This window comes from Carettochelys insculpta, unplaced genomic scaffold (assembly GCF_033958435.1).
Source record: "Carettochelys insculpta isolate YL-2023 unplaced genomic scaffold, ASM3395843v1 scaffold_0035, whole genome shotgun sequence".
Lineage (NCBI taxonomy): Eukaryota > Metazoa > Chordata > Testudines > Carettochelyidae > Carettochelys > Carettochelys insculpta.
This window is the reverse complement of record NW_027439072.1, coordinates 286,468-313,945: the sequence shown is the minus strand read 5'-3', so window position 1 is coordinate 313,945 and position 27,478 is coordinate 286,468. Positions and strand designations below refer to the sequence as shown.

At 50.8% G+C, this 27,478-nt stretch overlaps 5 non-coding genes across 5 annotated transcripts; 3 read left to right on the top strand and 2 right to left on the bottom strand.

The window, feature by feature from the left end:
• The first annotated feature begins 5,572 nt into the window (after positions 1 to 5,572).
• TRNAR-UCU (transfer RNA arginine (anticodon UCU)) lies at positions 5,573 to 5,645 on the top strand. Its single transcript has one exon. It is a non-coding gene; the product is annotated as a tRNA-Arg (tRNA).
• A 3,645-nt stretch (positions 5,646 to 9,290) lies between these two features.
• Positions 9,291 to 9,364, top strand: TRNAT-UGU (transfer RNA threonine (anticodon UGU)). The gene has a single exon. It is a non-coding gene; the product is annotated as a tRNA-Thr (tRNA).
• Positions 9,365 to 14,527: 5,163 nt separating this feature from the next.
• Positions 14,528 to 14,601, bottom strand: TRNAK-CUU (transfer RNA lysine (anticodon CUU)). Its single transcript has one exon. It is a non-coding gene; the product is annotated as a tRNA-Lys (tRNA).
• Positions 14,602 to 20,344: 5,743 nt separating this feature from the next.
• TRNAG-UCC (transfer RNA glycine (anticodon UCC)) lies at positions 20,345 to 20,416 on the top strand. The gene has a single exon. It is a non-coding gene; the product is annotated as a tRNA-Gly (tRNA).
• A 5,705-nt stretch (positions 20,417 to 26,121) lies between these two features.
• TRNAS-UGA (transfer RNA serine (anticodon UGA)) lies at positions 26,122 to 26,203 on the bottom strand. The gene has a single exon. It is a non-coding gene; the product is annotated as a tRNA-Ser (tRNA).
• Between the last annotated feature and the right edge of the window lie 1,275 nt (positions 26,204 to 27,478).

Here is a 27,478-nt window from a genome sequence, read left to right as displayed (position 1 = left end):
CTCAGAAGAGCCAAGTTTGGGTTAAAATTCCCCTCTGGCTGGTTCACCACCCATTCAGCCCAGCCCAGACTCTGGGAATGGGGAAGAAAGTAACTTCTGGAGGACATGAAATACCCTCAACAAGTTCAGCAGCTCCAGATCAACCAAGAGATTATCAGAGTGAGAATCGGGTGCCAGATAGAGGGGACTGTAACTGTACCTGCTGAGCCGCAGGGGAGGGAAACCAGCATTCGTTGCTTCTGTGAACTCCAGCACAGACAGAGAACTGCTGCCTGGTTCTTCTTTCCCCTGCAAGTTGTGTAGGGACAGAGGTCATCAATGGCCTTGGTAAGAAGCTGTAACATTTGTAAGTTCTCCCTGGTTGTTTACACAGCTTTTCATTCCTGTGCTGGCTAAAGTAGGGCCAGACAGCCAGTCAGCTGCTCTGGGACTGTCAATAGGGCTGCAGGGAGCTGTCTCATCAGAGACCGAGGCTTCATTACTTGCTTGCCAGAGGGTGGTCTGGAGGGCTGTTACTCCTTTAAAGCCTGACACTCTGACTTTGGGATTTCTGAGTGCCCCAGAACACACCTTACTGTCTCCTCTTCACTAGTGTAGCAGAAGAATGATCCTATACTTGGCCGACCTGTAGAAGTAGTGGTCCTGAGCCCAGTCTTATGGACCACTGCTGCTAGCTGTTCACCACTCTCTGGTGAGCGGGCTGGACCTACAGCGCCCCTCAGTTCGTCCACCTGCACCATCAGGTCTTGCACCTTCTGGGCGAGCTCCTCGCCACTGTTCACCATCAATGTTATGGAGGGTTGCGAGAGGGCTGTACTGCCATGTTTGGACGGTTAAGGGCCCCAACACTCACTAGTAGCCTGCCTTTCTTCCTCTTCTCGGATCTCTCTAATCAATCACGAATAGCTGGGTGGGGCCACCAGTCGTTCCCTTAACCGAAGGTAGAATAGGATTGGGTGCTGGCATTGCGCTCCCCTCACAATTTGGGACACTTGAGTTCGATCCATTTGCTCCGCTGTGACGGCTCCATGCAAAACAACTCTCTGCAGTAGTTTCTCCAGCCTCTGAACATAGGTTGACAACTTTTTGCCCCTCTGTTGTCTGGTACTCAGGAACTTGCAATAAACTTCCTCCTAATCTTCAATCCTCCCAAAAGCATGACTGAGAGCTTCTAAGCAGTCATTTGCACTAGCCTCCAGATTACCCAGCTTCACCGTGCGAATGACATGCAGCGCGGGACCCCGGAGACTCTCTATCAGTCGCCTTCTCTTCTTGGCTTCAGGTACTGCCCACTCTTGGAGCATTTCAGTGGTATGTTCTAACCAGGGTTCAAACGCTTCTTCCCCTGGTATTGGGACCGCACCACCAGAAAATAAGCGTAACTTACAGTATGAACTAGACTCATGATGAGGTCGCAGGACCTTCTCCAATGCTTGTCCCAAAGCTTTGGCCCATACATCCATAGAAGGGCCAGGGGCCAATGGTTCAGCACCCAGTAGACTCGACATGTCTGCCATAGTCTTTCCTTCCTGTGCCAAGAAGGCTGTCATCTTCTCCTCAAATACTGCGTGTGAGGCAGGGCCTGTTGCAAAGGCCTTGGCGATCACAACTTTCAAGGTGCCAGTGGGAATCGTTATCTCACTTGGGATCTGTAAAGAGTCCACAGCTACTGGCAATTCACATAGCACCGCAAATGCTTTGTCGTCTCCTTGAGGTCTACGCCCCCGTATGCGACACCTCATTAGAGAATCAATGGCTTTTGTTAGAAGGGCCTCAATGGGGCCATCTTCCATATCCTCAGGTATCCCTAAAACTAATAGACAATTTCTAGGATCAATACTCAACTCCTCACACCAGTCTTCTAGCATACGGCCAGCCATGGTATCAACTCTAACTTAGCCTGCAACAACAGAACTGCTTCTTACAATGTTACATATATATGGGTGCTTGCGAGGGGTACCACCCAGCAAAAGAGATACCGGACGAGCCCCCACTTATGTAACCCTTCTATTAATGCCAGATGCCTGCCAGAAGGGCCGGGTTCAACTCTTGTGGGGTTTTTCTGTCAAGGATACAACCAACCTGCTCGAGCCCCCACCCAGTGGCCTGGGACAATTGTGCTGGGTGCCTGTAAGGCGGTTCTCTCCCCCGCTCGCAAGCACAGAGTCTGAGATAGAAATGGCTCGTTTAATGACCATTACCTACCCCAAGGTTACAGCGACAGATGCAGTATATCTAAGCAAAGAAGAGACAAACCCCCTTCACCCAGATACCACCCCCATATGCGGTAGAACCCAGTCTCTTGCTGGGGCTCTTGGCCCTTTACCCCACACACAGTTACAGGGTGTACCTTCTGCGGTGCAGTCCCAAACCCAAAGCCCGCATATACATCACCAGGGCAGTACGAGCTGTCCACTTGTCTGCAGCCTCCCCTTTCTGCCACCAGCTGTCGTCTGCCACTGCTCCTACCGGCCGCCCACCAGTCACCATCATCCATTCCTCCTACTGGCCACCCGCCGGTCGCCATCATCTGCCGCCGCTCCTACCGGCTTCCCGCCATCGTCATTCCCAACCCAACTGCTTTGGATCACTCCAAGACAGAACCCTGTGATTTCTGCTCTGTCATTTTAGCTCCTGGTATGGCTCATTTAGGGTTTCACAAACACCCCAGTATCCAGCTCTACCTTTCAACAGGTGGGGAGGGTTAGACAAGCCAGGCTAAGAGCTATATGGCTAAGGCACAGGCAGGGCCATGGCACTCAGCAAGCTGGTTCAACCAGTGCCCCTCCCCTTCTTTCTCACAACACTTTAAACCAGGGAGCCCTGTGTAATCAATGTCTTACGCAGCTAAGGCGACTGCCCTGTCCCCCACAGCAACCCAGAGCATTGGTGAGATCTCACAACTCCCACGTTAAGTGTCAGCTTAAATTGTGATTTTACAACTACATGTTTACAATAGACCAAATCTCATGGCTGACTTGCGACCCATTAGGCTTTGCCTGAAAGGTATCACACATGCACACCTTTGCATTCTCATGCAAATGATCACTGGGAGACACACTCCTCCCAGCCTCAGTATCACACCTGCCGCCCTTCGCATTCTGATGCAGATGACCTCTGGGAGACACATTCCTCCCAGCCTTCAGCAGCATTGTGTTCCTTCTGCCCCATTCCCTGCACTAGCAAGTAGCCCCTTTTTGCTTTTTTGTCACACGGCTGTCAGTGCAAAGGGGCACAGCCAGGTGAATTGCATGTATGGTCCCCCGACCTGCTCATGAACTCTCTGCAGGGAGACACCAGCTAATCTCCTGCTTCTCAGAGATTTTCTTCTTACTGTAAAGAATGTGCCAACAGGAGCTTCATAGTGCTGAAGGATTTGGGGAATGTGTTCTTCAGAGATCATTGGCATGAAAATGTAAAGGTGGGCCCATGTAATGCCTTGAAAACAAAGCCTGATGGGATCAAGTGAAGCAAAGCGTTTTCATCTCTTGTAAATAGCTTGTTGTTGGAAAGTCACATTTTATGACTTTACCCAATGTAAGAACTGTGGAATCTCATCAGTGCTTGAAGTTGTTGTGGGCTACAGGGCACTCATGACTGCTGTGTCAGATATGGATTACAGAGGGATCCCTTCATGGAAACATTATGAAGTGAAAAAGGGTTGGAATAGTGGTTGATTCAGCTTGCTGGAAGCCTTTGGGCTATACAGCGGTAAAACTGGTTTGACTATTTCTTCCCCCTGCTGTTAGAAGGTGGACCTAAAAATGGGTCAATAACTATTCTGCTAGAATTCATCCTGGTGAATACGGAGATGCTGCACCTCGATGCAGAGCTGAATACCACTGTGAACTGAAATCCCCTATGAGCTGGTAGCTGAAGCCCTGGAGTGCTTCAAACACAGGGTTCTGTCTATTGCAAAACCCACAAGACAGGAGAGGGACATCTGGTGTGAGAAGCAGCCAGCAGGTGTGAGCGGCGGATGGGCAGCTGGCAGGGGATGCGGAACGCCGGTCCAGCACAAAGGTTGCGTTACCTCCAGTTCAGTGAGGGAATGCAGCAAGGGCCACGTCTACACTAGCCTGCTCCTTTCGGAAGGGGCATGGTAATGAGTGAGGTCGGAAGATGATAATGAGGTGCTGCCATCAACGTGCAGTGCCTCATAAGCATAATGGAGCACAAGGCGATTGAAAAGTGCCACTTTCGAATCTTGTACCATCTGTGGGGGGAGGGGGGCGCTGTCGAAAGAACCACCTATTATTCAAATGTCCCTTCTTACTGTTTCGTTTTATGAAGGGGCGAGTGTAGACAAGTCGAAAGTGATGTGTCAGGGAGTGCAGGGACTGGGAAGACTTGCAAGTGGGGCATTTGAAGTGGGTAGGGAGAAAGTTTGGGTGTGTGGATTGGCTCTTTCCAGTATAGGACGGCTGAGCCTGAGAGGCAAAGGGCACTGCTCCATCTGCTTGAGCTGGGATACTTACTTGAGGCTTGGTTGTGAACTCTGGGTGTGGTATTTTCCCAAGCTTATGCCATATGACTTTTCTGCCTCTTTCATTAAAAGCTCATTTTCTACACTCAGACTCTGTGCTTGTGAGTGGGGAAGCATTGCCCCTGCGAGGCACCCAGGGCTGTGCAAATTTCCCAGGCTTCTGGGTGGGGACTCCAGCTGGTTCTATGTGAGATGGATGAAAAGGGACCCCTCATTGTTGAAACAGACCCTGGTTGCTCCCGACTCATTCTGACAAAAGACTTACATTACACAGCTGTAGACCCTCTTATCAGACTGAGCTCCTTCATGAGTCCCTCAGTAAATCAAAGGGGTGACTATCCTCCAGTCTCTTTCATAGAGTACTAGAAGTGGAAGGGATCTCACGAGGTGAAAAAGCCCAGTTCCCTGCATGTTTCCTCACACGGGCTCCCCAAATGTCAATCAAAACTCCAGTAGCTGAGATTTATTCCCCACAAAAATATCAGTTGCGTCTGTTTCGAGGTGATATTGGTTCAGGAGTCCAGAACTGTGACAAGAGAAAGAAAAGAGAAATTCCAGTCTAATTCCTAAAAGTGCTCACGCTGAGCCAGATTGGAAGGTTTCCCTTCCGCATAACTTCCAGCAGTTTGTGCTTCCTGGGATGCTTTTCCAATTAGGCCACGTCAAAGGCTTCTTTGTCTTTCCAACATTGTTGCTGCCTTCAGTGTAGGTACAGGAAGAGAGGAGAAATGATCCTGTCAATGTCCCTTACTTTACACGCTCCTCTGGGTGCCAGGAAGATCCTCAGTGTGTCTCAGAGCCAGGCACCTCAGGGCGTCCAGCCCATTGAGCAGCTGCCTTTCATGGCAATTGTGAACCTGTTGCCTACATGTCCCTTCCTGGTGAATGGCCAGGGATGGTAACTTAACATCTAGCTGGGTGTGGGTCACTCCTTTGTTGCTACTGCAGAGTTAGTCCCTGGACGTTTCTCAGATTCACAGCAAAGAAAGAACTAACACAAAGAAAGAGCAATTTTTTTGTCTTCCAAGGTAAGAAAGGTACATTTTTGAGAGAATTTTATCCCTCATTACTTCTCCTTACTTGTGTACTCCAGTGGCCTAATGGATAAGGCATTGGCCTTCTAAGCCAAGGATTGTGGGTTCAAATCCCACCTGGGGTGAAGCCCTCTTTCCCACCTGTCAGCCTCAAGGTAAAGAATAATGTGACCTTTCAAAACCAGACAGGGTGGCTTGAGCAGTTCTGTGCCAGGGGTGCTCCCTGAAGGGCAGGAGGTTCCATTTATGCCAATGAGTTGTTGCATGTTCATATCATGACCTCATTCAAATCTGTGATGGGGTTTAGGCTTCCTGAAGCTCTGCAGGCAGGAGTGACTCTTACTCAGCAGGAGAAGAGCATGTTTATTAGCTGACAGGACACAGCCTCTTACAGAAGAGTCAGTACAGCAGGCAGAGACAGCCAGTCCAATCCATGCTGGTGAGAGGAGGCCCTGAGGGCCCCCAGAGCTGGGGCCTTGCTCCCTCCTTTGTCTCTCTCCCTTCCAGCCCAGACTTAACTGCTTCCCAACTCCCAGTTTCAATTTAAACTCCTTGGGCTCCACCTCCCCCTTTGTCTGCAGTTCAAAGGTGTTACCTGGTCACCAGGTTACCCTCAGCAGGAGCCCCACACCCTCTGTGAGCCACTCACATACACACACACACACCCCTCCACATCACAACATCTTCTGAAGTGGCGCACTCCCATAGCCCCTGCAAAAGAGAGGCTCGTGTGGCCACATCCTGTGGGTATCAGACAGAAGTTGGGCTGTGGAGAAGGAGAAAGGGGTTGCTTGAGAAGAAGCAGATCATGAAAATAGGACACTGTGGGAAAGGAAGAGACTCAAAGCTGTGGGTACCCAAGAGACTCTTGTTACTACCTGCCTTCAGCCTGAGGAGACTGATGGAGTGAGCTCTCTCCCGCTGGCAGCACAAGCACTCTCCTCTTCCTGCCTTGGGCTTTGCCGTTCCTCTGTACGCAAGTGACAGACACTCTCTTTTGAGTCATTGATCTTCAGGCCCCTGTAGGACAAACCCGGCTTCCCCAGCTCCTTTTCCTCCCCATGTCCAGAGTGCTTTTACAAATGGAGTTTAATTAAACTTTCTCTCTCTGGAACAAAAAAGCAGTAAAGTAGCACTTTAAAGACGAACAAAATAATTTATTAGGTGAGCTTTTGTGGGACAGACCCACTTCTTCAGACCAGAGACATAGCAGAACACACTCAATATTTAAGGCACGAAGAACCAAAAATAGTAATCAAGGTTGACAAATCAGAAAAAAATTATTATCAAGGTCAGCAAATCAGAGAGTAGTGGGGGCGTGGGAGTCAAGAGTTACATGAAGCCAAAGATACAAAAGAGCCCCTATAGTATCTCAGAAAATTTGCATCCCAGTTCAAACCACATGTTAATGTGTCGAATTTGAATACGAAAGAGAGTTCAGCAGTCTCGTTTTCCAAAGCAGACTGAAAATTTTTCTTCAAGATGCAAACTCTTAAGTCATTAACAGACTGGCCCACTCCATTAACATGTAGACTAAGTGGTTTGTGAATCAGGAATGTTTTGATGTCTATTTTGTGCCCCTTAACTCTTTGTCTGAGAGAGTTTGAAGTTGTCAACTTTGATTGCTGTTTTTGGATCCCTATGCCTGAAATATTGAGTCTGTTCCAGTCTGGCTGTGGTCTCAAGAAGTGGGTCTGTCCCATGAAAGCTCACCTGATAAATTATTTTGTTAATCTTTAAAGTTCTACTTCACTGCTTTTTTGTTTGGATAGTATATAGACTAGCACGGCTTACTCTCTGTTACTTTCTCTCTCCAGGTGCACCCTACAGTTGCCTCCCACAGACCTGGCTTCTCCCACCCACAGAGCTACCGCTGCTAAGGGACGCAGGTGATTTGTGCATGAAGGGCAGCTTTCTCCCATCTGCCTGGAGCCTCAGCAGTGATTACAAAGAAGAAGGGGAGAACCTAGTGACGTATACCATGTTATCCAACAGGTATTGCTGGGTTTGCGTTCAGTGTCAGTAACTCCTCTCTGGGTGCTTCCATACAAGCCCCCTCCTTCCAATGGGGCGTGCTAAGCAGGCATGCTGGAGGAGGCTAATGAGGTGCTGTGATGCATATGTAGCACTTCATAATCGTAATGGCCACCTTGGGAACTTCAAAGCTGCTGACTTTGAAGCACTGACAGGCAGCGTAGCAGCAGTCAGAAGCCCGGGGGTGAGGTCCAGGCACACCCCGCACACCCCTCACCAGTGCTCTCTCATGTCCTTCCCCTGCAGGTCGTCCATGCAATCAATGCCCTGCCCCTCCAGAGGCTTGTGCGGCTTGGGAACCCGGTTGCTGCCATGGCGGGTTTTGCCATCCTGGCCTCCCAAATTGTTTTGGGGCTCCCAGGCAGAGGAGTTAGCTCAAGTGGCAGAGTGCTCGAACCCTTGTCCTTGTGTAAGTGAATGGCTCAGATTCAGAGCTCCTCCTTTCCTGGCTATGTGAAGATCATTTATAGGTCCAGGGCACAAATGGAGCTGATGTGGAAAGACATAACACGACAGAGTGCTGAGGAGGACAGTGAGCTGGCGAAGGGTTGTTTTCTGCCCTCTTGGAGCATGTGGGGATCGAACTGAAGAGAAGAAAATCCTCTTCTGCTCTCTGAGGGTGACAGAAATACCAATTTTTCCCCTCTAGAACTGAGGACAAGAAGAGACTTTTCCTGCCTAAGGCCAGGAGCTCAAAGGAGACAGAGCAAGAGAGAGAGAGAGAGAGCAGAGTCTTGGCTGGGCATCTCCTGGGATAATGATTGGAGCTAGTTCAAATAGCTATTTTGAAACAGGAGCTTCAAAACCGGCTCCATTTTTTGTAGATGTTGAATGTCAAAATAGCAGAGCAGTATTTCAAACTCCACGTTGTGCGCAGCTGCGCTACATCAGAATCAACAACTCTGGAATACCTCTTCTGGAGTCGCTTATTCAGGAACAACACTGCTGTGCACACACAGCCTTTGCGACCCTTTGCCGTAGCCATGGGCGGCCACAGGGACGTTTTGGCCTCTGGAATAAGATCGGTGAGTCAGAAATTATGCTCAGACACAGGGGAATTTGCTGAATTGGTAGAGCGCTCACTAAGCATGCGAGAGGCTTTGGGATAAATGCCCACATTCTCCAACAGAAGTGGTGTCTTTTTTCCTTCTTTTCCAAGGCAGTGTCAGGCCAGGAGCGAAGCTTCTCCAGTGCCCCCTTCCATTTCCTACATTTTGCCCCCTGCAAAGAAACAGCCCATTTGGGTTCGAAAGCTGCTGGACCCCGGCCTCCTTGGCCTTAAACATTTCCGTTTCAAACAAAGGTTGACCTGGGTCATGGGCTATGATTACCTAATCTTTCAGATGTCGCCAGTTTCCCATTTCTAGGGAGCTTCCAGCACTGACCACAGTCTCCCCAGTACAGCAGTCACAGGACACCTGTCCTCTGGGTCTTCACTGGCCAAGGCCCTTCCCCAACCAATGTGGACCATGAAGGCCCTGTGGTTGCCATGGCAGTCTGAGCACTGGAGTAGGTCTGTTTTCTTCCGGAGGTGGGGGACAGTTTCTTACACCCCTGAGTGACACCACCTAATTCTTGAGCACAGACCTGTGCAAAGAGTCACCCCCCCCCCCTTGGGATTTAAACTTCCCCAGCTCCTCTGTCTGACAGGATCGAAACTCCAGCAGAGCGAAGCAGGCCCAGGTGGGGCTGGTGGGAGTCAGGTGTGGACAGACAGGAAAGCTTGCTTAGATGCAGGCACCATGGCTTAGCTGGTTAAAGCACCTGCCTTGTAAGCAGGGGATCCTGGGTTCAACTCCCAGTGGTGCCTTCATGGGGTCCCCTGTTTGTGGACAGGGTGTGGCCTTGTGAATGTTAGCTATGACCCCCCAAAATACATGTGGGTTTTTTCCTTTATGTGAGGAGGGCTGCTAAAAGCTCAGTGCTCCTGGCTCCTCTGTGTGGAATGGCAGAGCCTCATCAGCATTTCCCTTTCAAAAGTGAAGCCATGGCCCAAGTAAATAGCTCTTATGGGAACCTTTTGAGAGACATTTCAGTGTGCTGAGAATTACTTTTTTTGAAGCAAGTGTGAAGACAGAGAAGAAAACTGGAGTTTAAACATTTGTATGTTCTGTAGTTGTTAAAAGAATTCGAGTGTTCTGTTATGCACACACACATTTCTTTGTTATCAGCTGTTGCAAATGTTTCGGCTGGAGCCTGGCTCTGCTTTTCTACTTTTTTCCCCACAGCTATGTCTGCACGAGAGAGTTTTTTTTCAAAAAAGCCGCAGCTCTTTCAAAAAGTCCTGTTGAGCATCTACAAAGGAAGGCTGTGGCTCTACTGCCCAGCCCTTTTGGAAGTGGCATGGTAATGTGGCCAATAAGAAATGCAAATGAAGTGCAGACTAAAATATTGCATGTCTCATTTGCATAACCACTTGGGACCTCAATTCTGGAAGAGCTGATATTGAAATTCCCAGTTGTGAGTGCAGCTGCTTCCCTCTCCTCTAGCAGCTGTGCTGGTAAAGGACTCCCCTCAATTTCTATTAGGTCCCCCATCCACAAATGGCAGGGCAAGCAGTGGCTTGAGGATGCAATTTAGGGGAGGGCAAGAGAGGTGAGTTTGATAAGTAGAGCTTCTGTAGTGTAGGGGTTATTATGTTTACCTAACATGCAAAAGGTCCATGGTTCAGAAGCAGGCACGCTCTCTTTATCTTGCTTTCCCTGAGGCCTCCTCTCTTTCTGCTGCAACCTCTGTCTCTGATAAGCCCAACACCCTCACGACAGAAGAAGTTGAAACAGACCCTGTTGTCCAGGAGGGGAGCCCGGCAGATGCATTGCTGCTCGTGCACAGAAGCTCTCTCCTGGCATGTACTTGAAGGGTTTTCCCTCACTGATGTCACTGGCTGGGAATCCCAGAACTATCTTTGCCCCTCAGCCAACCGAAGCTGTGCCAGGCAAGTGCCCCTGCCCTATCCCACGTGTTCCCTCCCAGCCACAGCCTGCTCCTGAACCTGCCTCCCATCAGCTCCCTACCTCACAGACAGGCCTGGCAGAGAAGGGGCCAATAAAGCCGGAGCTGCTGTGCTAACAGAGCAGCTGGAAAGGAGCAGAGCATGTCAGGAGGAGACACAAAAGCTTCAGACCCTGCCCATGGCCCTGGTCTGTACCCACCCAGCAGGGACACATGCACAGAGCTGGGGCAGGGCCCAGCCCCAGAGTAGAGAATGGTCATGGCCGGGCTGTGCTGCTCCCAGGCCAGGGCACCACAGGGCCCTGCTCACCCCAGGAAGCAGCACTGCAGGGGACAGGAGTGAGCGGAGCCCTGTTGGGCCAAACCTGCCCTTCCCGTGTCCCCGGCCAGCCAGTGAGTTGCAGAAAGGTTCCTGGCAGGGTTGAAGTTGGGACATATGAAAAAGTTCCAGGCACGTTGGGTGAGGTGGCCGAGTGGTGAAGGGGATGGACGGCTAATCCATTGTGCTCTGCAGGGTTTGAATCCCATCCTCGCTGAGCCTTTATAGGCACCATCCTGCTGAGCTTTGTTGAGTTCCAGTCCTCTTGTGTGATGCTTCTTCTAGCACGGCTGAGCCTGCTGCCTCCCAGCGCCTGTGCTGGGCAGACTCCAAGTACAGGCCAACTCTGTGAGGCTGAGCTGAGCTCTGGCTGCCAGAGGTGGTGGGGTGGGATGATTTCATTTGCCTGACAGGGCCCAGCCCATCTCCAGTGTCAGACCAACAGTGCTACACTCACCTCAGTCCCCTGCAGCCAGAGTGCAGTGGTGCAGTGCCCCAGCCAGACATGGGGTCAAGGTGGGGGCAGCCCTGGCTCAGCTGCAGCCAGTGTCATGGGCAGCTGCCTCTGAGGAAGGGTGTTTTCCCCAGGCTGTATCAGGTGCTCTGGTCTCTCCCAGCTCCTGGGCTGGGCAGTGCACAGCTGGGAAAAGAGCAGATACTTGCCCACGGGGAATGAATATTTCATTGCCCCGACTGCAAGAGATTCTTCCACAACACCAGCTAGAGGCCCTAAGGCAGGTCTCCATTCGACTGTGCCACCCTGGACAAGACTTGAGTTCTTTTGTACTTCTCAAAAGCTGGGGAATGCCTCTTTGGGACATATCTCCTGCCCTACAGCTAAAAGAAGCCCCACTGTGAAGAGGCCCCACTTGGGGATTGCCCAATTTTGTACCACCTTGTGATGCTGACCTCAGCATGCCTGCTGCTTTGAGGGGGGTGGGTTTGGTGGCGGGGAGAAGCCAGGCGGTGGGTGGAGGTTCTTTATGGAAGTCCTCTGGCCACATGTGTTCATGGTCCTCTCTTCTTCTTAAGCTGTGCTGAGGTGCTCTGTGGCATTAGAGCCATCCCATGGATGTGTCAGTACCAGCAGCTGCACCTCCGGGTGTCCGAAGGAGCACAGGTGAGCTGGGCTGCTGCCCGTAGCCTTCACGCCCCCAGAGAATGGGTCCATGTCTGGGAGGCCCTATGGGAGTACTTTGATTGGGGGATCAAGGGAGTACCACCCAGGTGCACACCCTGCACACTCCCACCACCACCTGCAAACCTCCCCCACCACCACTCACTCACTGCCTCCATCACCCGCACTCCAGCCCCACCACACACACACACATTGCCCCCACCACCAGCTCACTGGCCCCACACGTAACTCATGGGGGATGTGTGAAAAATGAAACTGATTCCTTGTTAAACAACCTATATTCTCGCTTCTGAGCATGGAACATAACAAACACCATCAGAACTAACTATGTACAATTGGGGGAGATAACTATATACGCTAACTATTTACTAATGGGGGACATGGGGCTGGCCGAGGGTGAGGGTGCTGGTGGCTGTGGCCTTATCCATGGGCTGCGGTGTACCCGGGCCCTGGCACATGGGGGTCATGCCCTGGGGGCGTGTGCCCTGTGGGGGATGTGCCTGACAGTCCACTGCCATGGTCTGGGAATGGCCATCGGGCAGATGTCTGGCTGGAGCTGCAGGAGGGGATGTCCAGCAGAAGCTCAACCTCCGTACTGGATCACTTGGATGGTGGGGCGGATGGTCCCTGCTCTGGCGTTGGAGGTGTGGGGCTGGGCTCTGGTCCAGACTCAGGCTTCACATCCTGCTGGGGCTCCTCGGTGTTAGCCGATGGCCAAGGATGTTTGGTGAGGTGCCAGCTATGCACGTTTTATGCCATCCGTGACTTTAACCGCTAGGATGCACTGTCCCTTCGCGGCGGGCAGCCCGGGCTAGGCTGACGGATGCCCCAAGGTCCTAAACACCCGTGACTTTAACTGCTAGAGCTCAGAGCCCCTTCGCAGCGGGCAGTCAGGATTGACTGACAGGCGCCCCAAGAGTTTGCCCCGTGGAGGCGGCACAACTCAACGCTAGGCTCTTAGTACTCTCACCTAATGGCCAGGCTTTATAGCCAAAACGGCTGAGGTTCTTTAATTGTGTTGGCTGCTTTACAGTAAACCAGAGAAACAAGTCAGGCTTATGCACAAACGGTTACCAAAATTTATGAAACTAGATTCTAATCATGTGGTTACAAAATTGCTAGTGCCTACTTGTTTAAATGTATAGATGTTACACACACAAACAAGTTACAAAACTGAAGCCACGATCCCAAAGAAAGAAAACAAAGTATAGAGTCTATTTCAAAATATGTGTACACTAAAGATAGGAGATCAGGAGTGGGCGCTTCTTACCCTCCTTGCATCTCTCGATTCCAGCGGTGCCAAGCCAGGATCGGTCACTCAATTCCACGGAAAGACGAATAAGGGACAAGGCTTAGGGACCCTTTTATCTGCAGAAGCCTTGGGAGGCTGTCACTTATCTGGCCAGGAGATAGATAGTGAAAAGCACTCAAAAATCATGGTGCTGTAGGTCCCATACTTATACCTCTGAACTCCTTTATTCTCTTTCTCCTTTCTTATGCCAAATTGGGGCTGGTCTGTCTGGGCGACGCCAGCTCTAGCAAGAGTAGTTTACACTTGCAAGGGAGAGAAACAATAAGTTTCGACTACTGGACATTTCTTTTATTAGGGTAAATATTTTCCCACCTAGGATGTTGGTCTGTGTGCATCACATTATTTAGTAGGGGCTAAGAGCCAGGTCTGTCACAGCTTCTCTGTCTGCTGTGAGCCTAATCATTGTATATGTTCCCAGAGGCACATTGTAGCAGCACCTGTGCTTCTCACAGCTTCAAAGGCTGTGCTGGAATTTATGTTAAGTGCCCTGTTGTTTTGGCTCCCTTGTGTTCCCAGCAATGCTGGTCTGAGAGGGGGCTGGCTGCCTGGCTACACTCGGCCATGGTGTCAAGGAAGACCAGGAGAGAGTAGGTGGGTGTCCCTGGGGCCCAGGATGGCTTTGAGGTCCCGGTAATAGGGGCAAAAGGTGGGGACAGCCCCCAGACCAGATGGGCAAGTCCTGAACACAGGTGTAACCCTGCTGCAGCTCCTTGACCTTACTCCTGATATGGTGAGGTGGGCAGGAAAGGTTGACCCCAGGGGGTCAGGCCCTTGGCCAGCTGGGTGAACACTTCTGCATTCCATTGTTTGCTTCCCATTACGTGGAGCACCTCCTCCTCACTCCAGAGGTCACAGAGCTCAGAGTCAGCACAGGAAGGTCCCCACTTCCTGTTCCAATGGCTGGAGGCCTGAGAGCCATGGGGGCACTCAGGGGTCTGGCTGACATCTGGTCTCTGTAGGAGGACCTCATGGTGTGGCTGCTGTCTGCATGGTCTCAGTTTCCTGCTTCAGGGTTCCCAGGTCCTTGCAGCTTTAAGACCTGATTGCTGCCCTTGCAGGGCCCATTACTTCAAAGGAGAGGACTTGCCGAACCTCTACACAACTCCTACTTGTACTATCTTTGTTTGTACTAGAGCCAAGGACAAGAACACACATTTCCTGCCTGAGGCCAGGACAACAGTGAAAGCTTTTTGAGAACTCTTAGGCAGCCTGAGAATGTTTGTGCAAGGAAGTAAGGAAGCAAGCAAGCAAGTGCCCAGCAGGGGGCTTGAACCCATGATACTGAGATTAAGAGTCTTATGCTTTACCAACTGAGCTAGCCAGGGCACAGCAGGAAAGCTCCCCATAGCCTATCACAGAGTAGAAAGAGTCAAATGTGCGCGTCAGCTGCATAAAAGTCAAATGTGTGTGGCAAAGTGCTCACAAGGGCCGGACTCCAGTCTTTGTTATCTGGGCTGCAGGAGGAGAGATGCAAAGAAAACAGACTGTTGGAGTGAATCTTGGCCAAGCCTCTCACTGGTGCCGCGAGCTCTCCCGAACACCTCACACACCTACGGCAATTTCTGCCCAACAAATTAATGTTGACACCATTGATCTCAGTGCAGAGCCGGTGCAGTCAGTAGAACACGTTTCTTTTTCATAAAGAGTTAACACACATTTGCAGGGAGTTTTCAGTGGTAAATTGCCTCTTCGTGACTCTCCAGAGAAAGGGAAATTAGTGGCTCACAGACTGTTGTGCTTTACAACAATGGGCGATGGGATAAGAAAGGAGGACATACAGGCATAAAGGGTAACAAGAAGACCTTTTACAAATATATTAGAAACAAGAGGAAGACCAAGGACAGGGTAGGGCCATTGCTCAGTGAGAAGGGAGAAACAGTAACTGGGAACTTGGAAATGGCAGAGATGCTTAATGACTTCTTTGTTTCGGTCTTCACAGAGAAGTCTGAAGGAATGCCTGACATAGTGAATGCTGGTGGAAAAGGGGTAGAGTTAGTTTTTGAAATAAAAAAAGAACAAGTTAAAAACCATTTGGAAAAATTAGATGTCTGCAAGTCACCAGGGCCTGATGAAATGCATCCTAGAATCCTCATGGAGCTGATAGAAGAGGTAGCTGAGCCGTTAGCTCTCATTTTTGGAAAGTCATGGGAGACAGGAGAGATTCCAGAAGACTGGAAGAGGGCAAATATAGTGCCCATCTACAAAAAGGGGAATAAGAACAACTCAGGAAATTACAGGCCAGTCAGCTTAACTTCTGTGCCAGGAAAGGTAATGGAGCAGGTAGTTAAGGAAGTCATCTGCAAGCACTTGGAAGGTAGTAAAGTGATAGGGAACAGCCAGCATGGTTTTGTAAAAAACAAATCATGTCAAACCAACCTGATAGCTTTTTTTGAGACGATTACGAGACTCGTAGATAAGGGAGAAGCAGTGGATGTGGTATACCTAGACTTTAGTAAAGCATTTGATACGGTCTCGCATAATATTCTTATCAACAAACTAGGCAAGTCCAACTTAAATGGGGCTGCAATAAGGTGGGTGCATAACTGGCTGGCCAATCACACCCAGAGAGTAGTTGTTAATGGTGCTCAATCCTGCTGGAAAAGCATAACAAGTGGGGTTCCGCAGGGGTCTGTTTTGGGACCAGTTCTGTTCAATATCTTCATTAATGATTTGGATAGTGACATAGAAAGTACGCTTATTAAGTTTGCAGATGATACCAAGCTGGGAGGGTTGCAACTACCTTGGAGGATAGGGTCATAATTCAGAATGGTCTAGATAAAATGGAGAAATGGTCTGAAGTAAACAGGATGAAGTTTAATAAAGATAAATGAAAGGTGCTGCACTTAGGAAGGAATAATCTGTTTCACACATACAGAATGGGAAAAGACTGTCTAGGAAGGAGTACAGCAGGAAGGGACCTAGGGGTTCTAGTAGATCACAAGTTAAATATGAGTCAACAGTGTGACGCTGTTGCAAAAAAAGCAAACATGATTCTGGGATGCCTTTGCTGGTGTGTTGTGAACAAGACACGAGAAATCATTCTACCGCTCTACTCTGCGCTGGTTAGGCCTCAGCTGGAATGTTGTGTCCAGTTCTGGGCACCCCAATTCAAGAAAGATGTGGAGAAATTAGAGAAGGTCCAGAGAAGAGCAACTAGAATGATAAAAGGTCTGGAGAACATGACTTATGAAGAAAGGCTGAAAGAATTGGGCTTGTTTAGCTTGGAGAAAAGAAGATTGAGGGGGGACATGATAGCGGTTTTCAGATATCTTAAAGGGTGTCATAAGGAGGAGGGAGAAAACTTGTTCTTTTTGGCCTCTGAGGAGAGAACAAGAGGCAATGGACTTAAGCTGCAGCAAGGGAAGTTTACGTTGGACATTAGGAAAAAGTTCCTAACTGTCAGGGTGGTCAAGTACTGGAATAAGTTGCCAAGGGAGGTTGTGGAATCTCCCTCGCTGGAGATAGTTAAGAACAGATTAGATAGATGTCTATCAGGGATGGTGTAGATAGTGGTCGGTCCTGCCGTCGGGGCAGGGAACTGCACTTGATGCCTCTCGAGGCCCCTTCCAGTCCTAGTGTTCTATGATTCTATGACCCTGATTCATTCACTCTTCAGTTCCACTGGGGAGGGCAGCACCTTAACCGAGTGTTTTCCCTGCCTTCAATTTGCTCAGCATCAGCTGCATCAGGCTCTGACCTGCCCCAGGTGAACGTCGGTCGTCCAGCGCAGTTAGTCAAGAGGGAAGGAGAACGGGACAAAGAGGCTCCTTCTCATGCTCCTTTTCCTCACCCTGATTCCTCTCCAGCCTCATGGGCAGAGCTGAGGAAGGAGACTCCCTGTGGGGAAGCCCCGGGGGTGTCTGAGATGGCCCCAGCCCTGCAGCCTGTCCCACATGGCTGGTGTCAGGGACTCTCTATGAGGTCATCACCTTCCAACTTCTTTTAACCAATCGGCTGAGGTGCTGTAAAAGGCCCTTGTGATGTCACTCCCACACCTCCCCCTGGCCATCAGGGCTCATGTCCTGCCCCTGGCAGCCCCTTCGCATGGCTGAGCTGCTACCCCTGTGTCACCCCCACTCTCTCAGGGACATTCTGGGGCTCTAGCCGGCTGCACATGGGAACACCAGAGGCTGCTCTGTGCCACAGGCTCTTTGCAGAGATCATCTCATCTGACGCCCCTGCAGATCACAGGGCTCCTGTATGGTGCAGTCGGGAGTGTGGCACCAAAGCGCACACCAGACAGGCACTTGGTCTGCACTGGGAGGCGCCCAGGGCTAGAGAAAGCCCCACACCCCTGGGTGTTTGGAGGACATTAATGCAGTGACTGGAAGGGAAAGGACCCAAAGTCCACACTTGTGGGTTTGTATCATAATTCACATGAGCTGTGTCTACACGTGCACGCTACTTCGAAGTAGCGGCACTAACTTCGAAATAGCGCCCGTCGCGGCTACACACGTCGGGCGCTATTTCGAAGTTAACTTCGATGTTAGGCGGTGAGACGTCGAAGTCGCTAACCTCATGAGGGGATCGGAATAGCGCCCTACTTCGACGTTCAACGTCGAAGTAGGGACCGTGTAGACGATCCGCATCCCGCAACGTCGAAATTGCTGGGTCCTCCATGGCGGCCATCAGCTGGGGGGTTGAGAGATGCTCTCTCTCCAGCCCCTGCGGGGCTCTATGGTCACCGTGGGCAGCAGCCCTTAGCCCAGGGCTTCTGGCTGCTGCTGCGGCAGCTGGGGATCCATGCTGCAGGCACAGGGTCTGCAACCAGTTGTCAGCTCTGTGTATCTTGTGTTGTTTAGTGCAACTGTGTCTGGGAGGGGCCCTTTAAGGGAGCGGCTGGCTGTTGAGTCCTCCCTGTGACCCTGTCTGCAGCTGTGCCTGGCACCCTTATTTCGATGTGTGCTACTTTGGCGTGTAGATGTGCCCTCGCAGCGCCTATTTCGATGTGGTGCCGCGCAACGTTGAAGTTGAACATCGACGTTGCCAGCCCTGGAGGACGTGTAGACGTTATTCATCGAAATAGCCTATTTCGATGTTGCTACATCGAAATAAGCTATTTCGATGTTGGCTTCACGTGTAGACGTAGCCTTTGGGACTTATCTCCTGCCCCACAGCTGAAAGGAGCCCCACAGTTAAGAGGCCCCTTTTGGGGAGAGCTGATTTTCTATCCCATTTTGATGCTGGCTGCAGCGCACATGCTGCTTTGCGGGTGGGAACAGCCAGGCTCTGTGATCTTTAGGGAAGTCCTCTGGCAAATGCAGTCATGGCCCTCCCCTCCTCTTGTGCTGGCCTTGGGTGCTCTGGAGCATTAGAGCATCCCATGGAGGTGTCAGAACTAGCAGCCCCTGCTCCAAGGGCCCAGAGGGGGACAGATGAGTTGGGCTCTAGCCTGGAACTTTTCCTCTCACCTGCTGTCCCCTGACTTTCTTAGCCTGCTCTGGATGGTCCTTCCTTTAAATGCCATGTGTGCAATAGGAATAGCCTGACAGCTCCAGGTACTGGCAACAATTGTGTGGCAATCAGGAGAAGCTGTGAAAAACACAACCTCACTCCTCAGGTATCTCTTCACAGACTGGTAAGTTGCAGGGCCTCGACCTATTGCAGCCATGTTGGTGACTCAGCCCAGCCAGAGTCCTATCTAGCTCCAGTGGGCCTCAGTCATCCAGCAGGAGGAAAAAAAAACTTCCTCAGGTGCACCAGTGAATAAAGAAGCCCAAGCTTTGGAGAGACAAAGATTTACAGCAACAACACAACCAACCAGCCATCCACTGAGATTTGAACTCAGATTGCAGAGATCAGACTCCTGAGTACTGCTTTTACACCCCAGGACCAACCAAATGTTACTCCTGGGGGCACCTGTGACTCTTGACAGGCTGGCACCCTGCACTTCATGCCACCCTCCAGCTGTTTCACCTCTCAGGACACTCCTTCCTGCCCCATTTCTACCACTCTTCTCCCCTAGACATTGAGCCCAACCCGTCTTGCTGCCACCTCCACCTGGCTGTAAGGCAACATTTCTTAGAAGCCCCCAAAAGGTGAAAAGGGTTAATTTTTCTTTTACAAGAAATAATAATAAACAGCCTGCAGAGAATTAACAGAAATGCAGAGACTGGGGAGCTTGGTGATAAGTGTGTATGAATATCTAGCTGAGGGAGGACTTAAAGGCCTTGGCTGTGAATTCCCAGAATAAATGACATCCTCTCGACACACACATTTACAAAGTGTGCAGAGACCTTTCCTGCTGGAAGTGATGTATGTGATAGACTCTGAATGAGCACCTCTTTATGGAAATAAGACCCAAAATTCCTCATGTCAGTCTCAACTGTCAGTTTCGCTGTGTAGCCAGATTTCAACAAAGGGAGGGGTTTGCTAGGTTTATCTGCATTGGCACTGACAAATGTTAAGGGTTCATTTCCATTTTCAGGATCCCCATACGATAGAAATCCAGAGCATGTTGGGAAAGGTGATACAACTATTGTCATACAAGTGGCTGCCTTTGAAAAGGGGAGCATGGATTAGAAAGAAGATCACTTTACCTGAAATCAAACACTCTATCACTGGCTGACATCCATATTTCACTCTTGCTTGAATCGCTAATCTTCAGATCCCTGTTAGACAAACTCTTCTTTCCCAGGCTTCTTTTTCTGTCCCAGCCCAGAGTAGTTTTTCAAATGGGTGTTGATTAAACTTTCTCTCCTCAGGTGCACACCACATCTTCCCCACTGACCTACCTTCTCCCACTCACATAGCGACCATCACTCAGGGAGGCAGATTTCCTTTGTGTGTGGGACAGTGTTCTTCTATATGCTTGGAGACTGTTCAGTAAAAGTCAGAGAAAATGTACTGAAGGACATGAGCCGGAGCTGATCTGTGAGGTGTGGCTGGGTTTGCATTCAGGGTAGGTAAGTCTTCTATCTGGCACATTTGATTATCTAGCCCCCCTGGTGCCCTGTGAATGATAGAGAATAGAGCTTCTACAATATCAATATATGAAAACAAAACATGGGGTTGAAGACACATGCTCTGGCATTCATATGCCTGATTTTAGCACAGGCCCATCAAGGAAGTGTTGGTGGTGTAGTGGTGAGCATGGCTGCCTTCCAAGCAGTTGGTCTGGGTTCAATTCCCAGTCAACACAGGTTAATTCCTTCCTTCCTTCCTTTCAATTTCTCTGTTGGAAGCGGAGAGAGGAGATGACCTGCTCCTTGGTGAAATGGGAAGTGTCTTGGCTTTTTAAGCTATCATGCTTGGTGTGAGCCAAGTTCTGTCAGCTCAAGGTTGTGGATAGCTTCTGTGCAACCCGCCCCACTGCCTTCTGGGTTATCCTGGTAAGGCGCAAGGCTGAGGGAGTAAACCCAGACAGAAAGTCCGGAGGGGAGTCCTTAGGCAGTTCTGTGCCAACTTCTGGCATTGACCTGGCAGTCTCTGCAGCTGAGCTGGTACCAGACGTAGAGGTTATCCTCTCCTTTGGATGATGTCAGTGAAGTCGAGAGGGGGACACTGGAGTCTGGGCAGCCCAGGGTCCCACAAAATTGCCCAGGCTCGCGCCTGGAGAGGTACTCCAGCATCTGCAGTAGCTTTGTTGATTTTCAAAAGGCATTTGACAGGATAGATCAGAAAGTGACTTGGGCGCTGTTGGAGTCACAGGGAGGGGATAGCAGACTGATCGGTTGTTGACAGGTATCAACAACAATGCTCAGGCAGTGGTAAGAATGTGTGGAGGGATGGGCATTTGGTTATAAGTAGTATCTTCATCATGCATCTTGACAAGATGGAGGAAAAAGTAGACGGAGTAGCTGCTCGGGATGATAATCTACAAGCTGAGGTTTGTGGATAATATAGTTCTCATTGAAGATGATGAAAAGAAGGAAACAAGAATGGTGCAGGTGCTAAATGAGGAAGGGAAGTGGTAAAGAGGGATTATGAACATTGTTATACAAAAACAATGATATATGTAGATTAGAAAATTAGAAGGGTGATCAGTGTAGATGGGATCGAAGTAGAGAAGATCACATATGTGAGAAGCAACATAACATATGCTCTGGGCTGTAAGAAGGAAATAGCGACTTGAATTGTGAAAGCAAGTGCGTGTCTGAAGGCAATGGATGAGAAGTGAAGAAACAACACAATTATCTTAGGAGCAAAGCTGAGTGTCTCGAACACGTGTGTATTCAGCAGCATGATGTGCGGTTGTGAGACATGAGTGATAAGGAAAGATTCAAAGAGAAGGATATTGGCATTTGAGAGGAGCTGTTATAAAAAGATCCTGATAATGGGAGAGATGCTGAAGATCACCTATGAGGAATTCTACAGAAAGAAGCAACTGAAAGAAAACCTACTGCAGAAGGTTATGCAATGGAAGTTACAGGAATTTGAGTCTATCTGCAGAATGCAGGAGGAAAAAAAAATCAAGACCCTGGTATTTAACATTATGAATGGTTCAAACAGGAAAGGCAGAGCCCACAGAGAATGGGGAGATGGTGCACTAGATGGGTGTGGAGTTTGTCTACAGAAACTAAGCTGTTCCACCCTGGACAGGGAAAGAATGAAGGAAATTGTATGGGAGTCATTGGCCACCAGTGAGCACTGAGCCACCGGTCCTTGAGGGTCTGTGGATTAGCTGGTTGAAGCGCATGTCTTAGAAGCAGAGGAGCCTGGGTCCCATTCCCAGTAGTGCCTGGGTTTTAGCAATGGCGATGGGCTCTGTGGCTTAGCTGATTAATGCATGACCTGGCATCCACCCACCCTCAGGCTCTGTCTCCCATTCCCCCCAGCCCTGAGCCCTGGCTAGGAATTACTTCAGACCCTGCTGCCCCTCACCCGTTGCGCTAGGCCCCCGCCGGGTGTCCCCTCAAACCCTGCCTGTCCCCTCTCTCTGCTACCCTAAGCACAATATTAACACGGCCCATGTTCCCTGACAGAGGGTAACACCATCACCACCTGCTGCAACGTGCTTCCAGCGGAGGGAGCCCAGTCTGCTGCCTGCTCTTGAGCTCAGCTGCTCCCAGCTCACCCACAGCACATGGCCTTGGAGCAGCTGCTCTCCTGCCTGCTCTCCTACCCACAGACACAGAGCCCGCAGGAGCAGACCCCACAGCTGTCACCCCAACTCCAGAACCTTCTGCGAATGCAGCACTAAACCTGCCCACCAAAGTGACCCACGTGCAACTCACTCCTACCCGCTCCAAGTGTATTACCATATTAGGTACACGGCTCACCTGTGCATCACCACTTTCTCTCGCCTGAGGTAGTCCATGGTCCTGACTTCCTCTTTCAAATATTGCCTCCAGAGCAAACGTGTGTGGGTTCCCAGCAGGTGGGAGAGGAGATGTTCAAAGAGCTCTCTTGTACCCTTGCACACAGCTAAGCGCAGACGGCCCCAAATCCTGCCTCCACATTGAGAGGTTTGGTGGGGGGGACCCAGCTGTAAGAGGAAGGGGCTCTGGTCTCACTTTGCGTTGGAAGAAAAGGCTGGAGAATGGAATTCTTATTGGAGAACGTAGGCGTCGATCCCACTGCCTGTTGCATGCAAAGCAATACAATTAGCTCTACCTTTTGAGCTAATTCCCCAGGGTATGAGATAAAGCCCTGCCCCAGCCGCCTCACTGTTGAGTCCATATGTCCCTGCAGCTCCCCGGCTCCTTTCCTAACACTTGTAAGACCCGTTCCTACCAGCTGGCTGGCTGAGCTGTTCAGACAATGCTGCTAATAACGCCAAAATGACGGTTTCCAGCTCAAGGTGAGCCCTTGGGGCATCTTGACTAAGTGGCCTGACTGCTCTGGACAGGGAGGTTCCTGTGGCTTTGCAGTGCCTGATGTCCTTTGAACAGGTTCTACTGGCTGCGTCAACTCCCTGGACTCAGCTTCATTGAGCTCCGTGGGCAGGTGATATCCATGTAACGGGTGGCTCTGTGAACTGCAGAGGTCTGTAGCATGCGGTGCTTTGGCAGATACTTCATTTCTGAGAGCAGCTGCGGTGGAGATTGTGGAGAGTTAGTGGTCTGTGGGAGGAGGTGTTTCCATTGGGGCTCTGGGATGGATTTTTATGTTTCACTGAATGGCCATGTCTGTGATTTATTTATAGAGCCATTTTCAGAGTGCTCCATCTGGGTGTGTTTAACAGCTGGAGCTGTAAGAAAGGATGATCATATAGAGGTACCAAAATGGGGCATTAATATTCTTTTTAATATGACATCACATGAAATAACTGTTAGAAGCATTGCACCTTGTGAGTTATCCCCCGGTTAGATGTGTTTGTCTTCCGTACCTTTGATCTGTTCCAAACATGTATTTATAGGTAAGGATGTTAATCTGTACCCATGATGCAAATCTGCACATGACCCCAGCATTGGTGTTGCCCCTAAAAAATTCATCCCACCTCAAAGGAAATTCCACCAGCCCGAGGATGGGCAATGTCCGAGGGAACACGGATGTGGCCTTTGTCATCTGGTGGCTGAAAGAGGATGGTGTGAGTGCTGCAGCTGGTGAACCTCGTGGGCTGCTGCCCTCCCACAATGGCCAGACCACTGGAAGGATGCAGAGCAGAAGCTATAATTCTGGATAGTTTTGCAGAAAATGTTTCCTCCCGGCCCTGGAATTGAGTGGGGCCGAGGGAGGTGCGGACTCTTCCATGTTACACCACTGAGGGGACAATGCTACTCCTTTTGCTTGACACCTCTCAGATTAGTCATCTGATTTTTCTGGCCATATTTGGGAAACTGATTCATTCTGTCTGGTGCACTCCCCTGTGGGAACAAGAGCCCCCGGAATGCAGGTAGCAGTGTCTGGGAATGGATATATTGCTTGGCATTTAGCCACCAAGGTCATGAGGTGCAGTGCCTCAGTTTCCCCTTCCCCACCGCAATGCAGGCTTGTTACCCCTTTCCTGCTCTACCCAGTTGAAAGCCTGTCTAAAGGTCGTGGCTTACAAGCTGCCTCCTTCTGGGACTGCTCTGCTCCTCCCCCAGCATGTGCACAATCTTTCTCCCAAAATCACGTGTGTCACACACTGTTAAAGGATTCACCATCATACCTGGCCCACAGACAGCCACAGACACCCCCAGCCAGGCTGCTCCCCACCCCCTGGAAGACTCAACACTGACCAAAGGCCTCTCAGAGATCAGCCTGAGGCCAGATTGGCAAAGATACCCCCAGCCAGGCTGTTCCCTTGACTCTGGCAGGCCACACAGTGACTGAAAGCCTCCCCTCAACCAGCATGGGGCCAGCTGCGGACAGTCCGCTCCCAGTGTCAGGAGACGGCAGGAAGCAGAGCAGCTCCTCAGCAGCTCTGTCACCGCTCCCGCTTATGGGACTCAGTTTGGCAGTGGGGCAGGAGATGTGGCCTCAAGAGGTTTCTCCCCTTCTAGTGAGAAGCAGAGAAACCCCCAGAGCTGGAAAGGGGCAATTAAATCAGCTCCCTCCAGCACAAGGACAGGCGCCATTTGGAAGAGGGAAACTGCTCCACACACAAGCCTGATCTGCCCCCCACCTCTTCTTTGGCAAGTCCAGAAAGGTCATGGCTCAGTGGGAGCAGCCAGGGCTCATCCCTAACCAGCGACTGCTTCCCAGAGTCCAGTTGGAGCCAGACCCTTTCTCAGAGCAGCCAAGGAGAAGGTTGCAGTCTGTGGGCAAAGGCTGCACAGAGCGAGTAGGACCATATCGGAACTTGAACTATCTATGGTCTCATCCGAAGTCCAACACTGCATCCAACTGGCCACACAGAAAAGCGGCGCCTGAGCCCTCCTTTCCACGAGGCAGATGTTCTGCTTCTTATGCCGTTTTGCAATGAGCAGAGACTCTCTGGGCTCCCATCAGTAAGTGGTGGGGACAGAGTCTGGGCGTTAGAGGAACCTCCCAGAAACCAGCCTGTATCCCCCACTGGTCCAAAGCCCTCCCCATGGACCAAACCCAAAGGGGCCTTGCTGTTGTGTTCACCTCAGCTGCCCTGAGGGAGGCCACTGCTGTGGCTCAAACCTTCCTGCCCTCACATCCCACCGAGCCAGACCCGGAAAGGCCTGTCTGACCTGGTATGGGAGTGGACAGGCTGTTTCAATAAAGGGGAGGGGGTCCTCCAAATCTGTGCTACGTTCCCCCACTTGCAGTTCCCCCAGCCCTGGCTCTGCACTACGTGGGACTGAAAAATGTAGTCAGCTGTGAACCTCCTTGTTACCCCAATGTTTTTCACTGGGCCTGGCCTGCCCCTGCCTCAGTTACTCACTGGCCTGGCCCACACCCCTCCCCATCCAGCAGTTTAGATTCCCATCGCAAGAGAAGATTGTCACCAGAATACACCACTGAAGACAGTTGAGCCAACCACATCCCAGCTTTTACCCTGTTCACCCCACAACCCCCTCTGTCCACTTTGCACCTGCCACTCACTGCTGTCAGGCTCTCCCCTAGAGGTTCCTCTGCCCCACTTCAGGCTCCCCCCAGCCCTACGATGTCAGTGGAGCTACTCGGGCCATGGGCCAGGCACTTGCCACTATTTCCTGTCTGAGCGGAGCAGGAGGTGGCCCCGGGGGAGAAGGTGGGGCAGGGACTGGTGGAGGCAGACACCAGCAGACACTGGGGGATGAAGCAGACGGGTGCGGGCAGAGACAGAGCAGAGCAGGACAGCATTGCAGAAGCAGAGCAGAGTGGGGCATGGGAGGGACGCCTACTTCCCCGGAGCTTTGTTCCCAGCAGGTAGCAGCAGCCAGCTTCTGTCTGGAGCACTGACCACATCACAACTGCTGCATTTCTCCCCGGAAACAGCCAGGCGTTGTGAAACAGGGTTAGGGACCCAACCTCTTGCATGTGCCACACCAGTGTGTCTTGCCCTGGGTGGGGGTAAAACACAGACTCCGCTGTGAGCAGGATTTGAACCTGCGCAGAGAAACCCTATTGGATTTCAAGTCCAACACCTTAACCACTCAGTCATCACAGCTCTGAGATCTTGAGTGTTTTGTTATCATGGATACTGGACAATAATGAGACAATGTCATTGGCAATACAGAATTCAAACAGCAACCTGCCTCCCAGCATTGAGGGGATTTGGGGATCTCTGTGCTCAGCCAGGTGCAATGGCACAAGAGAGCACCTTGAACATCTCCCCTCCCCCTGGATGGAACGGGAACAGCTCTGACCTGGAGGCTGGATTTGTGAGGAAGTCAGGACCATGGACAAAGCACATGGCTGGGATGCAGCGCTCAGGATCCCTTCCCCAATAACACGTATCTACTCCCATCTGACACTGTGTTCTGCTTAAGCTGCCCAGCTGCCTCCAGCATGGGCTGAGCTCAGGGACATGTAGTTAACCTGCCCTGCAGATGTGAGGTCATCAGGTCCCTCCCACCATTTGGCTCCCGCACTCAGTGAGTCAATAGGGAGTCTTCAGCAAGTTCTCCTCAGTTGTTTACTTCATGTCCGGTGCAAGTGGGCTCTTCGTTTTCCTCCCCTTGCTGAGGAAGACAAAGAGAAGAAAGGAGCAGGATGCTGCCACCTAGACACCATGCACAGGCTGACAACGTTCTTCTCAGGAGCATTCAACAGTGTCAGAGAAAGCAGGGATGGTGTGTAATAGGACAGGAGCCATGGGCACATGTAGAGAAACCAGCCCAGGCTACCTTTGCTCAAAACCCAGGCTACTTACAACCCCAGGCTGGGATTTCCTCCTTTCTAAGGGAAATCCCAACAACCACTCTTCCACCCCCACTGGCCAGCCAGATCTCCCACCAGCAAACCCACAGACTTGTCAGCTGCTATTCCACCCCAGACCAAAAACCCCAAATTCAGGTGATTTGGGGGAAGAAAGGCAAAGGTGAAACCACACACACCCAAGTGTTGTCTGGCAGTACACTGGGCCCTTGAACACATGGCTTGAGTAGTGTTAGAACCACCTGCAAACCAAGTGTGCTAACCAGCCAACAGGACAGTAGCAAACAAGGGATCCTTCTGGACAAAACCAAAGGCAACTGCTGGGCTGTTGTGGTCTCTGGAATGGGACTGCTGCATGTATGCACCCCTCGGAGGACAAGGGTTTAAGTCAAGTCACTGTTGACAAGGAGGTGCTGGCAGGCAGAGCCTGTGTGGTGCACTGGAATGAATGCTGATCATCTTACTTGTGGTTATTATATGCCCCCCAGGCATTTAAATGCCACCAATACAGGCACCGACTCCTGCAGCTCCGCCATGCTGCTGCTGAAATAATGGAACAATATTT